This window comes from Camellia sinensis, unplaced genomic scaffold (assembly GCF_055761805.1).
Source record: "Camellia sinensis isolate YWXY unplaced genomic scaffold, ASM5576180v1 Unanchor514, whole genome shotgun sequence".
NCBI classification, from domain to species: Eukaryota; Viridiplantae; Streptophyta; class Magnoliopsida; order Ericales; family Theaceae; genus Camellia; species Camellia sinensis.
In genome coordinates, this window is record NW_028129389.1 from 47,501 (window position 1) to 48,792 (window position 1,292).

Consider the following 1,292-nt stretch of genomic DNA (forward strand, 5'->3'; position numbering starts at 1 on the left):
AAGTTTGTGACGCTGAACTGGACTCCCGATAGATAAGATAAAATCGGAAATACCCTTTATCTCATACTACTCTCTCGATATATAAATATAATCTACTCTTTTGAAAAAACAAGAAAAATTTTTCTCATATCGAATTCGAAATGCCATGCTATTTTTACTTAATATTCATATTTCATATGGCGAAGGCATAGTCTTTTTTTTTGAGAAAAAAAAAAAACCTCATTGGCGCCAAGCGTGAGGGAATGCTAGACGTTTGGTAATTTCTCCTCCAACCAGGAGAAAAGATCCCATTGAAGCAGCTAATCCCATGCATATTGTATGTACATCTGGTTGCACAAATTGCATAGTAATCATAAATGGCTACTCCAGGTATTACCCATCCACCAGGAGAGTTTATAAACAAATACAGATCTTTGGTATCATCTTCGATACTGAGATATACCATAAGACCAATAAGTTGATTCGAGATCTCGCTATCAACCCTTGACCTAAAAAAAGTAATCTTTCTCGATAAAGTCGGTTGATTAGGGTAAAATTGTATCCCTTAAAAACCGTACATGCACCTTTTGAGGCATACGGTTCAAAAAAAATTGCGAAAAAAAGAATCAATGTGTAGATTCCAGTCCTCTTTCTTTTTTCATAGTAGGCTCTTTCTAATAACGAAAGGACTTTTTCTTCGATTTTTCTATAAAGACGTTTTTTGGCTTCTTTACTTATAATAAAAAAAAGAATTCAAAACTTATCGAATTAACTTCTCATTGATGTATTGTTTCATCGAGATCCAATCCAAATCACGATGTCCATTTTCTTGTTCCTGAATAGGCCTCTTCAATCTTTTTAGGTTTATGCTCTACTCCGGGTAAAGATATGCCCAATTTTTATTTGCACATATAGGACAAATGCTCCCCTTACCACTTCTTTTTGCTATGACTTCCTTTTTTTAATTCATTTCATGCCTTCTGCCAAATATTTGATGTATTCATCAATATTAGTCGATTGATTAACGGTTTGAGATTGCTTTTCTTTATAAATAGGAATCGAATCGTTTATGATACAAGTAGTAATCATATAGATTACCAATTGGATTTTTTTTAAACGGAGCCTGGATATTTCATTTGATTAGTCCAATCAAGCTAACCATAAATTATTCTAATTGAGAATAATATGAATTCCCCTCAAAAAGGGATCTAATTGCACTTCACGCTCCAATTTTTAATGATTTAATTAATCTTTCTTTTGGGCGAAACGGAGGATATCTCGATCGGGGGAGAAAACGGAGAAATTCCATATGA